Genomic DNA, 13,775 nt, shown 5'->3' with positions numbered 1-13,775 from the left:
TTTTTTCACAATTGTGGTACAGTAGCTTTACTTATAACATGACAAACACCCCCTTTTTTCCACAAGTTTATGTATAGTTCGGATATAGTATAAGTATGATAATTGATATACGAAAATAGTGTTTTTTATTATTTTTCGTAAAAAATATTATGGAATTATTGGATATCTATATCTGAATATATACATATAAGATTATTGATTACTTGTATTTGCTGATGTATGGAGAAAAAATAATTTTAATGTAGAATTGATATTTTTTGTAATGAAAATGACAAGGATATTTATTGAAAGATATGAGCTCCTTTTGTCTGGTTAGTACATTATTGTTTATTCACTGGAGATATTCTAATTCTTAAATGTTATATATCATGTCCGGACGGAAAAAGAGTTAAATCAGACAGACTGAGAATAATGAGACACCTGCGGATCCTGAAGGATTTCCCTTTTCTGCTTTAAAAGGCTCTCATATGGAGGACAATATCGCTTGACAAAGACTGCATTTTTGCAGTTGAAACGCGTCGCCGTGTCAAACATTTTTCCCCTGCTGGAGTTATGACTTGATCATGACTACATTGTACAGAATTGTCTGTTTTTATAATAAAGCAAGCGTTCAATAAAATCTGGAAATTTTACTTCCTGAATTCTTGTTATTGAGCTGGACAGAAGCCTTTCCTTGTTTGGATAATAGATGCAGCCTGGCTGTAATCGGAATGTTAACCCTTGCAGCACACTGTCTTCAGATTACATGGTTAAAACCTGCTGACAGATTCCCTTTAAGGGTCGGTGGCTGGAAAAATTTGGCCTGAGGGCTAGATCCAATGATATTGTCATGATGACTCTGGGATAGTGGGGAGCAGGGGCCCCTAAGCTGTCCCTAAAGCTAAGCTAGAGGGCCTAAGCTATCTCTATTCTCATTGATACCCCTAAAGGTGGGGATGCCTGAGTCTCCTTCCTCGACCTGCTTCTGGCCAGTACTGATCTGGGGGATGGGACAGGAGTGTAATAAAAATCACAGGTATAGAAAGACAAGGGAAAACAAAACCTCTGTCACGCAGGGTGCACACGCTTAGGTAAAAACAATAAGAGATTCAGGAGGAAACAAAAGATTTGGAAGGAAGTTACAAAACAACAAGGGTAAACTTCCACATCCACAACAAGCAAATTGCACAATTTTCACCAGGGAATCTGGGACACCACACCCCACACCCCACAGACCAATATAGAAGCTATAGCTGGCATGAGTAGAAAATTTCATCCACCTTAAATAGAAGGGGAGTAAATGTGATTGGCTTCCCCATCACATGTGATCAAAGGAATCTAACAAGCAGAGTAGCAGAGAATAACTCCCGCTAGCGTGCCTATGAATCATCACACAGCAGGTTGATGCCCGCGTCTGCCTGTGTTGATCCGAGATGACAGAGAAACCATTGGGTGTAATGTCAGAATCTGCAATGTGAACATAGCCCGACACTGCCATGACAGTTGGCGAAGTTTGTGAAAAATTCTGTGACAATAATTGGGTCGGGCATTCCCTATCTCTTCTATCTACTGATTTCATAAAGAAATACATGAAGAGCATGTACATTTGTCACACATCGAAGTTCCTTCCATGCATTTGACTTATATGACCTGTGTAGCTAGTAGTAACATGGGTGTATAGTTCAGGTTTCTCTCCTGCACTGCACAAATCAGATAGACAAGTGTGAGACAGGGAGAGCGACAGGACTATAAGATTCATGCACTTTTTAGCAAGATTTTTTTTCTTCATAAAATGTGTCTTAGGGGTACTTTGCACGCTGCGACATCGCAAGCCGATGCTGCGATGCCGAGTGCGATAGTCCCCGCCCCTGTCGCAGCAGTGATATGTGGTAATAGCTGGCGTAGCGAACATTATCGCTACGCCAGCCTCACATGCACTCACCTTGCCCTGCGACGTCACTCTGGCCGGCGACCCGCCTCCTTATTAAGGGGGCGGGCCGTGCGGCGTCATAGCGACGTCACACGGCAGGCGGCCAATAGAAGCGGAGGGGTGGAGATGAGCGGGACGTAAACATCCCGCCCACCTCCTTCCTTCCGCATAGCCGTCAGGAGCCGCGGTGAAGCAGGTAGGAGATGTTCATCACTACTGCGACTTCACACACAGCGATGTGTGCTGCCACAGGAACGAGGAACAACATCGGACCGTCGCAGCAAGGTAATTATAGTTTTCGCCGACTCTGCAACCATGATACGATTACGACGCTTTCGTGCTCGTTAATCGTATCATCTAGGCTTTACACACTACGATGTAGAGAGCGACGCAGGAAGTGCGTCACTTTCGACATGACCCCACCGACATTGCACCTGCGATGTTGTAGTGTGCAAAGTACCCCTTAGTCCTAATTCAGACATCTGTAATGCACATATGTGATCTATCCTTGGTTTTCCTGGATAAAACACATACCCTTTATAATCTATGGGACTCTTGTCTGATTTTGATCCAAATCTCTTATCAATCTCACCAATACAAGTCTATGAGATCTTGAAAATAACAGATAGCACATGAATAACATCAGTGTACAAGCTGTGTGCTGTTCGTGAATAACATTGCAATGTATAGGAGAAGCTATGTAATTTATTTATTAATTTTATACGAGAAAACTACTGATGAAACACTGATGGTAAAAGTTTAAACACTGACAAAATGCTGGAGAAAATCAGTTGAAAATAACTGATGAACTCAGACTTTTTTTGCGTGTCGAATAAACACAAACGTCTGAATGAAGTCTTGCAGTCCAAAAAATAGTTAGTCTATTTATAAACACAAATTAAATACGTAAGGCCCAATAAAACTGGAATTTGTTTCATTTCTCAACTCCAGGCAGATGGGATTTTTAAAGTCTCTAACAACTAAAAGATGAATTCCTTCTACCGCACAAGTACTTTTTCCAACATTGTCAAATACGCTATGCTTGGTCTAAATAGATTGTGAAACTCAAAATACAGTCATTTACTATTTACCACAACTTCAAACTAGAGTTGCGTAAAAGGAGCTACAGTATTTCAAGACTTTATAGGTTATTCCTGGTGTAAGGGGTGGACGGACCCCTAGTGTGGAGAAGACGTTTTTCCCCCCCTGAAGACGCCACAGGAGTATGGTGGCACATTGTACCATGTTATGTGTTATGTACGGTTCTTTCCCCCCTAGGTGCCAGTGTAGTGAGTGTTTACCCTGGTAACAGTGACAGGGAAGGAAGGGGCAGGGCAGCCTAGGAGGGAAGAGAAGGGGGGTTGGGCTCTGAATGCAGGGCAGTGTGCTGAGAGATGTAACATGGGAGTGAGCTGAGGAGAAGTGCCGGGGCAGAGTGCAGGAGTGGGTGCTGTGGCAGTGGAGCGAAGAAGTTGGAGCTAATCCGGAGCCGGTAGTGAGTACTGGAGCCGTCCCCTAGTTCAATACAAATGCCTGGGAAAGGGCTGGACTAAAATCGGGATAGGAGTACCACTGCTAGGGGGATAACAATTGACCCCTGCAGGCAAAGGAAAGTGCCCGTAGAGAAAAAGGAAACCGTTTTCGTAGAAAAGGACTTGTAACTTGTAACGTACTAAAGTAAGCCTGCTGCAAACAGAAAGATGGAAGCTTTGTTTAATAAAACGGTGTTTGGTTTACCCGCTGCCTGCAATTGTCTCTTTCCTGAAAGTGAAGAAGGAGCTGGAGAGCACAGAAAGAACGCTGTCATGAATGGGCCCCATGCATCCACACTCTGCCCCAACAACACACCTGTTTTGCAAGTAACGGCCGGGCCGGGGTTCAGCCTGCGGCCCACAAGGCGAGGGGACCCGACTACACCCCCTGAGGCGCCCCCTGCCCCCGTTACACTGGTACAATTCATCTCCAACCATTCATTAAAAATAAATGAAAGCTGAGAGCAGGATATTGGTGTAATTAACCCTGAACTGTGGGACATAATAATTTCCTCGGTCCCACAATTGTCCACCTGTGAAGTTCAGAGATTATCACAGAGATTGTACAGAACCCTTAGATGTCTTCATAAAATAGGGGTGAAAGCATACGATACATCTCAGAGATGTGGAATTGTCCCAGCTGGTACATGTTCTGGTTGTGTAGTTCACTTGTGAACTTTTGGAAACAACTTATAAACCATGTAAATAATGTACAGAAGTTAATATAGAAATTCCTATGCAACTCATGGTGTGTGTTCTGCGATATACGGAAGAGGTAATTGTTGGTGATCAACAAGCTCGAAGCCCAGCTCTGCTAGTTTTTCCGTGGTCGCTTGTGCAGTGTGAGCGGAGGCGTTGTCTTGCAGTAACAAGATTCCTTTGGACAGCTTACCATGCCTTTTGGTCTTCAGTCCAAACGTTCAGTGTAATACCTTGCATTGATGGTGGAACCCTTTTGAAGGTAGTCCACTAGCAGCACACCCTCCTTATCCCAGAACACAGATGCCATCACCTTAGTGGCTGATTTTTGTACCCTGAACTTCTTTAGACGAGGAGAACCACTGTGCCTCTACTATTTTGATTGCTCCTTGTTTTCAGGGTCATACAAATAAATGCAGGTCTCATCCATAGTGACTAGTGATGAGCGAGCATGCTTGTAACTACTCGGTACTCGCACGAGTATCGCTGTACTCGGGCTGCTCGGCGGGGACCGAGTAATCTCGCGATACTCGTGCTGTACTCGTGGTCTTCATTTCTGCATGTTGGCGCTCTTTTGAGAGCCAGCCCTCATGCAGGGATTGGCTGGCAGACCACTGCAATGCCACAGCCCTGTTAGTTGTGGAATTGCAGTGATTGGCCGGCCTGCACAGCGTGACCGAGCCTTTATACCGGCCGGCGCGCTGTGCTCTGCTCACAGCTATCCAGACAGTCAGTGCAGGGAGAGTGTCGCTGATTCAGGGAAAGCTTTGCGGCCCTTTATAGCTTTTTCAGTTGCAGGGCTGCAAACAGTGAGACCAAAAGTCCTTCTCAGGACTATTCTAGTTGTATACAGGCAGGCAGGGTATAGCCAGGTCGGAGTACAGTAGCAGAGTCCTTCTCAGGACTATTGTTGCTATATACAGGCAGGGTATAGCCAGGTCTGAATACAGGCTAGTGACCAGAAGAGTCCTTGTCAGGACTATTGTACCAGTATACAGGCAGGCAGGCAGGCAGGGTAGTGGTGACCGTATACCAGCCTTCATCATATCTGGGGCTGGTGTACACAGTGTAAAACAGTCCAGATAGTGTCTGACTTGTCTGTAATTGTCGCTCCCCAAAAAAACCTGTTAGGTTCTTATTGCGTCCGTGCTTGGTTTTTAAAACCGCACGTGTGTGCCTGTTGGTGGCAGCGTACAGGTGCACTTGTGTGCAATTTCCACAAACTTTGATATAACGCACAAGTAGTGAATATACACGTCAGCAGTGCACAGCATTGCAAAATGCGCAAGGGCATTGGCAAGGAACAAGGAAGTGGACGTGATGGTGGTGCAGGCAGAGGCCGAGGTCGTGGGCAAGCTCTAATTTCGCCACAACAAAGGGCCACATCTAGTCGCTCGCACGTCCTGTCCCAAATTCTTGGGGACCGCAGCAGTACACCGCTCTTGAACCAAGACCAGTGTCAACAGGTTGTTAGTTGGATAGCAGATAATGCTTCCAGTCAGATTGGCACCACCACAAACACTCTGTCTTCCACACGGTCAAGTGTCAGTAGCCGTGATACTGCACCGCACATTTCTGAACCTGATCCTCCTTCCTACCACCAGGCTGAGTACACGTCCTCCTCGGACATTAATGATCCCACACTTGGACACTCGGAAGAGCTGTTCACGTTTCCATTCACACATTCTGGCCTCTCGCCAGCTCATATTGAAGTGGGTCATGAGGAGATCGTCTGTACAGATGGCCAAATATTTGAGCAGCCACGTTCTCACGAAGTTGGCAACGTGTCTCAACAAGTGGTGGACGATGATGAGACACAATTGTCAGGAAGTCAGGAGGAGGAGCAGGGTGCGGAAGAGGAAGACGACGTGGTGGATGATCCAGTAACTGACCCAACCTGGCAGGAGGATATGCAGAGCGAGGACAGCAGTGCACAGGGGGAGGGAGGCGTAGCATCACAACAGGCAGTAAGAAGCAGGGTGGTGGCCCCAGGCAGAAGTCAGGCAACCGTTCCCCGGAACAACACGACGACACAAGGTGCCTGTACAAATGTTAGGTCTTCCCGAGTCTGGCAGTTTTTTAAGTTGGATCCAGATGATTCAAAAAAGGCCATTTGCAACACCTGCCGTGCCAGCATCAGCAGGGGTACCAAAACTAGCAGCCTGACCACCACCAGCATGATCAGGCACATGTCAGCCAAGCACCCGACTTTGTGGGAAGTACAACAGAGTCGAGGAGCAGTGCTTGCTGATGTCACTGCTACGTCTTCGCTGGTTGTGCATGCGAGCCAATCCCCTGTCCATGCTGCCTGCGAACAAGCCTCCTCCACTCCTGCACCTGCAGTTGCCTACGCAGAAAGAACACCATCATCAAGCACGTCCTTGTCCTAGCGCAGCGTTCAGTTATCTATTCAGCAAACCTTTGAACGCAGGCGCAAATACACTGCCAACACCCCACATGCCACAGTTCTAAATGCTAACATTTCGCGACTGCTTGCGCTGGAAATGTTGCCTTTTAGGCTGGTGGAGACAGAAGCATTCCGTGACCTGATGGCGGCAGCTGTCCCACGTTACTCGGTCCCCAGCCGCCACTATTTCTCCCGGTGTGCCGTCCCCGCGTTGCATAACCACGTGTCACAAAACATCACACGTGCCCTGAACAACGCTGTTTCACCCAAGGTCCACCTAACCACAGACACGTGGACAAGTGCTTGTGGGCAAGGCCGCTACATCTCGTTGACGGCACACTGGGTTAATATTGTGGAAGCTGGGACCCAGTCTGAGCGAGGGACGGAACACGTCCTTCCCACACCAAGGTTTGCAGGCCCTACCTCAGTCAGTGTTTCACCCACACTCTACAGCTCCGGAATGTCATGCTCTTCAGCCTCCTCCTCCTCCTGCGCATCCTCATCCACTGTACCCTCCACACCAGTCCCAAGCTGGAAGCACTGCAGCACTGCCTCGGCGAAGCGGCAACAGGCTGTGCTGAAGCTAATCTGCATAGGTGACAAACCCCACAATGCAGAAGAGCTGTGGACAGCTCTGAAACAGCAGGCAGATCACTGGCTCACACCTCTGAACCTAAAGCCAGGAAAGGTCGTGTGTGACAATGGCCGGAACCTGGTGGCGGCTTTGAGGCGAGGCCAGCTGACACATGTTCCATGCGTGGCCCATGTGCTCAACCTCGTGGTTCAGCGGTTTCTAAAGTCATACCCAGAACTGTCTGATCTGCTGGTAAAAGTTCGCCCCCTGTCTGCACATTTTCGAAAGTCACCTACTACTTCAGCCGGCCTTGCCGGCTTTCAGCGCAGTTTGCATCTTCCGGCTCACAGACTGGTGTGTGATGTCCCCACGCGTTGGAATTCAACTCTGCACATGTTGGTCAGGATATGTGAGCAGAAGAGGGCAGTTGTTGAGTACCTGCATCACCTAAGCCGTCGGGAAATGGGTCAAACTCCACACATAACACCTGAGGAGTGGAGATGGATGTCAGACCTATGTACCATCCTCCAAAACTTTGAGGACTCCACCAAGATGGTGAGTGGTGATGACGCCATTATTAGCGTCACCATACCGCTACTCTGCCTTCTAAAACGGTCTCTGCTGAAAAACAAACATGATGCATTGCAGGCGGAGCGCGATGAATTGCAGCAAGAAACAGTAGTGGGTGTGGGTGATGATAACACACAGCCCAGCCTCGTCTCATCACAACGTGCAGTGGAGGACTATGACGAGGAGGAGGATGAAGACATGGAGCAACTCTCCGGCCAAATTGAGGATATGACATGCACACCAGTCATATCCTCGGTTCAGCGTGGCTGGCCAGAGGACAGGGTAGATGAGGAGGAGGAGGAGGAGGAGGAGGAGGACAGCATGTTCAGTCATCTTGTTGGTCAGGCTACTGAAGTCCTGGCTGTTAAGAGTCTGGCGCACATGGCTGACTTTATGGTAAGCTGCCTGTCTCGTGACCCTCGCGTTAAGAACATCTTGGCCGACAATCATTACTGGTTGGTAACACTGTTAGACCCACGCTACAAGGAGAACTTTTTGTCTCTTATTCCCGTGGAGGAGAGGTCAACCAAAATGCAGCAGTTCCGGAAGGCCATAGTCACGGAAGTAGGCAAAGCATTCCCCTCACAAAACGCTAGCGGCATAGGTCATGAATCAGTGGACAACCGAGGCGTACAGCCGAGAGAGGCACAAGTCCAATCCGCCAGAGGTAGGGGAACAGTCTTTAAGATGTGGGACAGTTTTCTCAGCCCCTCACGTACCACAGCCCCTGAGGTGCGGAGTAGTGCCACAAGAAATCCTAAGTTTGCCCAGATGCTGAAGGAGTACCTTGCAGATCGAACAACTGTACTCCGACATTCCTCTGTGCCTTACAATTATTGGGTATCCAAGCTGGACACGTGGCATGAATTGGCTCTCTACGCCTTGGAAGTCCTGGCCTGCCCTGCTGCTAGCGTTTTGTCAGAGCGTGTTTTTAGTGCCGCAGGTGGAATCATTACAGATAAACGCACCCGCCTGTCAACTGAAAATGCTGACAGGCTGACTCTGATCAAGATGAACAAGGGTTGGATTGGGCCAGACTTCACCACACCACCAGCAAATGAGAGCGGAATTTAAAGTTTGCCATGTACCTCCACTCACCCATGGGTACACACTTCTGGACTTTGGATAATCGCTGGACTGCTCCTCCTTCTCCTCATGCGCCACCATGATGATGACCGTTACAAATTGCAATACTTAGGCCTTTGTTTCAGGTATACCCCCAGTGGTAAATTTTTTCGCCCATTCTTTGTAGAATGGACATTACAACGACAGGAGACCCGCTCCTTTGCAATGGGAACAATGTTTTGAGGCCCTCATGCACGTCTCTACCCAGGGACAACGTGGAGCCTCCCAATTTTTGGCTGCCCTGCCTAAGGGCTATACTATAATACACCCACTTCCTGACAATGGACACTTAATGTTTTGAGGCCCTCATGCACGTCTCTACCCAGGGACAACGTGGAGCCTCCCAATTTTTGGCTGCCCTGCCTAAGGGCTATACTATAATACACCCACTTCCTGACAATGGACACTTAATGTTTTGAGGCCCTCATGCACGTCTCTACCCAGGGACAACGTGGAGCCTCCCAATTTTTGGCTGCCCTGCCTAAGGGCTATACTACAATAGACCCACTTCCTTACAATGGACACTTAATGTTTTGAGGCCCTCATGCACGTCTCTACCCAGGGACAACGTGGAGCCTCCCAATTTTTGGCTGCCCTGCCTAAGGGCTATACTATAATACACCCACTTCCTGACAATGGACACTTAATGTTTTGAGGCCCTCATGCACGTCTCTACCCAGGGACAACGTGGAGCCTCCCAATTTTTGGCTGCCCTGCCTAAGGGCTATACTACAATAGACCCACTTCCTTACAATGGGCACTTCAGGTTTACAGGCCCTCATGCACGTCTGTATGCAGGGGCATTGGTGAACCTCACAATTTTGGACTGCCCTGGCAAAGGAAAATACTACAAAGACTCACTTCCTCAAAATGGGCACATTAGACTCAGAGGCCTTCATGTACGTCTCTTCTCAGGGACATCGGAGTGCCACACAATGTTTTCACGTAAAATCTTTCATGTATTAATCTCAAAAAGTAACATACACCAGCTCTATCTCACTATTGGGTATGTGCCCTTAACATTTCCGCCATGAAAAATCATTTTGGGGTCATTTTGGAAGGTTTTCTGGTGAGTCCGTAAAAATGGCGTAAAACGCGGACAAAATTGTTCACAGCTGTGACTTTTCAGTGATAAATGCTTCAAGGGGTCTTCCCCATGCTGTTGCCATGTCATTTGAGCACTCTTCTGAGACTTTTGTGACATTTTTAGGGTTTCTCCATGCTGCCGGGGGGTCATTTCACAAAAATACTCGGGTCTCCCATAGGATAACATTGGGCTCGTTGCTCGGGCCGAGTACACGAGTATCTTGGGAGGCTCGGCCCGAGCTTCGAGCACCCGAGCTTTTTAGTACTCGCTCATCACTAATAGTGACCAGTCGATCCAGGAAGTTCTTATCAGTCCGGAAACGCTGACAAATGGACTGGGAAAATTTCACTCACATACTTCTCTGATTTGTTCTCAAACATTTAGAGACCCACTTTGCTGATAGCTTCGTCATGTCCAAACGTTCATTGATAATGACACAAACACATTTATGGGAAATCCCTATGATGTCTGCTATTGCTTTAGCTGAAATTTGTCAGTTCTCCAGGTTGAGGTTGTACACAGCATTGATGATCTCCGGAAGAACAACCACTCTCGGTCGTCCAGGACGTTCCACATCATCGGTGCTGAAATGGCCCGTTTTAAAATTGGAAACCCAGTTTTTAACTGTGGAATATGAAGGGCATTGATCCCCCAATGTCTGCGACATATCTCTATGAATATCCTTCGCTGACATTCCTTGCAGAAACACGATTTTTATCACTCCTCTGCTCTCAGTTGTTGTGAATATCGCATTAAACTCCACCATTTTGTTTTCCCGCATGTGTGGAACACTGTTGCCATAAGCAACAAACACAATTTTGAAAACATATTGTCAAGGTCAGAATGACGATGATGATGAGACTCAAAGGATCTCTTGATATCCGGCTGCTGCTTCTAATTAAAATGTCATGTGTGCACACGAGAATGAAAAATAACTGCACAGCAAAGTCAGTTATGTCTATCTCCATGACTGGCTCTTGACCAAGTGTGTTCTTTATTGTTTGAAAGAAACTCTAGACCAAACAGTAAGGGGGTGTGAACAAAAGTTTTAGTCCAATCAAGTATCGTAAGTCAGGGCTTCATGACGTAGAGAGATCTGCATATTCTCCGTTGATTGGTCAGTCTAGGATCCAGGAATTTCTTTGTCGATCTGTCTTGGGTGGAGAACAGGAAATGGTGGCCATCTTCAAGCTATACATATATATATATCCTAGTATACACTGAGTTTAAGGAAAATACACTGAATATGCAATATACATATATACATGTTAGTAAGAAACAAAAGCATTCACAAATATGTGAGTTAGTTCACATCTACTGAACTATATAACTGAGTCTATGAAATGGCTGAATTAAGTATTTTTGGATACTCAATTCTTTATCCTCAACAGTCCCCCCTAAAGACTTACTTCTGCCATTTCTAAATTCTAAGGGTACTGTGTTCCCTTAGGAAGAGAGGTAGAAAGATCTGTTGAAAAACCTGCCTAACTGAACGTTGAAACATGGGCGGAAAGGGGAAAGGGGTTTTCTTCACCGGTTTGAGACCAAGGACTCCTAGGCGAGTCCTCACCCTTTGTAGTTGGACTTTCCCATGTCTCAAGGTTCTCTAAGTCCTCTCTTCTAACTGTTCTGGCAATGCTGGTCTAAAACTGTACAGGGTTTTCTGAAAAGGATAAGTATGAGCAGAACGCTCAGTGCAGCTCTGGTTGATTAACCCTTCTACAATGCGAGGTGTGGATCCATAGATTTTCTGTGGTTGGATCAGCTCCTCTAGTGTTGACTCATGGTTCTTTCTCGCTTGTCCTTTAGGATCAAGCAGTCTCCTGACTGGAGACCATATGCTAATAGCTCTGATTTAAGATCTGGAATTGGAGAATACACCTGTTTATCACACTATTCAGTCAATTATATAAAAATATACATGCCTATGCTAAACCAAAAAACATCTTACATAAAGACCTGCTTATTGCAAAAAGAAAACAGAACATATACATTTTATACACGATTTACTAGTTTCCACTTTTCTATAAAATATACACTTTTTGTAAACACATTTTTCTTTACATACCACCTTCATGTGCTTCTCAACAATAATGTCGTTTTCTGCACTTGAATACCTCTGACCAAACCTGGAAAGAAATTTACACAACACGCACAGACTTGCATACAACGTGCTCATGATATACATCTATAATCAGTTTGCAGTCTCTAAGAATGGGTAGAGCAGGTGCAGGGTGTTTCTACGGACTCTTTACAGTGTTTTCTCACTTCGTTCTAGGCACTTGTCTCACAAGACTGGGTGAATCTGCCCACCTGGGTACTGAACCCGGTGTCACCAAAGCACACACTGACAATTGTCTTTCACAGATGTTACCTGGGCCATCATTAAGAAGAGCTCTCATGACAGAGAAAGCTTACCACCCTTTATCCACAGACCTTCCTCAGTCAGCTGGCTCCCTGCATGTCACAATCCATTCCTTGTTGTATCGCTTGTTCCTGTAGGGATTTAAGAACACAAGGAGTAACAGAAGTCACTGACGTGACCAATGTCACCAAGGCATGGTCGGTATTGGTGAAAGACTCTCAACTCTAGGCCCGTTCACTGCTTCTTGGTCAGCTGCACCTGTGCAAGGATCTCCATCCGAATCCATCAGCTCAGATATAGACTTTCTCTTCGGCATACCTAATTCATTTGACAACAGGAAGAAATCTACAACCTACATACACCTCTAAAGACTCTTACCCACTCCTGTTCTACCCATCAAGAGAGGCATTTAATGCATCACTGTCTCCTGTATCAATAGGATTGGAGGGAGTGGTCGAATTTAGACTACCTCATGTGGTGTAAACAGCAGCATATCCAGTGCAGAATCGACCACCATCTGGTTTCATCTATAAAAACAAAAACTAAAAAATATACATTAGATCATTCTTATAACTTTATCTCTGATCATAATACAGTTAGTGGTCATCTATACCTCACATGACTGAGAATACTAAATAAATAAACAAACAAATAAATAAACAAATAAACATATAAGACAAGACTTTCCTATTTCAGTTAACAGATATACCTCATAGTAATCTAATAAACATAACCTATGGGAAAAAGGTCAGCTTCAAAACCAAGGTCAACTTCAAAACCTATCTAATATGCCTGCTGCGCCCTCCAAGAAACTGGAGAATATAATTAATACCTTATTAGAAACTGGAGAATATAATTAATACCTTATTCCCCCCTTGTTTAATTGTTTATTTACCAATATGGCAAAATTCAGCATTTGTATACTGGTATTCCCTAAAAGAAAAGATAAAACAGCAGGTAATAAATTAGCCACATACTAAAACCTAAAATGAACAAACACTGAAAATAACGTACATCTCACAACAATATACATTACTGGGAAATTTTAAAACCTTACAATAAACACTGTATCCATAAAGAAAAGAAAAACCTTTCATAGTAGAAACGACTGAGACATGATGAAATGACAGCTGTGACTGGGCGACTAACTTGCAAAAATATATAAATTGTTTAGAAATAATCATAAAAACAGAAAAGGTGATAGAGTCACAAAATAAAAAATATATTGTTCAAATAAATCGCCATTAAAAACAAAACAACACAAATTATATCGCGCATCCCATAAAATTTAATATTCCCTATTCAGGTATAAACAGCAAACTAAAAATGGGAAATCCTGAACTCTAAGGGTTAAACCAAACTTACGTCACTATTGGAGAGAGACACATTCCATCAAGACACATTCCATCCCTGTCTCTTAAAAGCGAGACAGGAAGAAGGAAAAAACTCATCCTTTGTTATAACAAAGACGTAGCAGTGAACACATTCATTACCCATGTACATTGAA

Source organism: Anomaloglossus baeobatrachus, chromosome 1, assembly GCF_048569485.1.
Source record: "Anomaloglossus baeobatrachus isolate aAnoBae1 chromosome 1, aAnoBae1.hap1, whole genome shotgun sequence".
Taxonomy (NCBI): domain Eukaryota; kingdom Metazoa; phylum Chordata; class Amphibia; order Anura; family Aromobatidae; genus Anomaloglossus; species Anomaloglossus baeobatrachus.
The sequence above is the reverse complement of the archived record's forward strand: the minus strand, read 5'-3'. Positions refer to the sequence as shown.